General features: G+C 50.8%; 1 protein-coding gene across 1 annotated transcript in view; it reads right to left on the reverse strand.

Moving 5' to 3' along the window:
- Positions 1-238, reverse strand: part of SMPD1 (sphingomyelin phosphodiesterase 1) — a 13,357-nt gene that overhangs the window by 2,660 nt on the left and 10,459 nt on the right. The window lies entirely within an intron of this gene.

Genomic DNA, 238 nt, shown 5'->3' on the forward strand with positions numbered 1-238 from the left:
ACCCAAGGACCGGGGAGATGCAAAATATCACATCTCTGTTCTCGGGTTTAGATTCACCCAACTGATGTCCCCGACCAGATCCTGTCAGATTTAGTCCCCACATATGTCATAGGATCAGTGGTTACTTTTCAACCTCCCCGAGACCACAATGTGCAGACAACACATTGGGTGGTCATGGCTGTGGGTGCAGAGAATGTGTGTGTGTGTGTGTGTGTGGGGGGTCAGGAGTATGGGTGCA

This window comes from Nanorana parkeri, unplaced genomic scaffold (genome assembly GCF_000935625.1).
Source record: "Nanorana parkeri isolate BGI_ZX_2015 unplaced genomic scaffold, ASM93562v1 scaffold1799, whole genome shotgun sequence".
Taxonomy (NCBI): Eukaryota; Metazoa; Chordata; class Amphibia; order Anura; family Dicroglossidae; genus Nanorana; species Nanorana parkeri.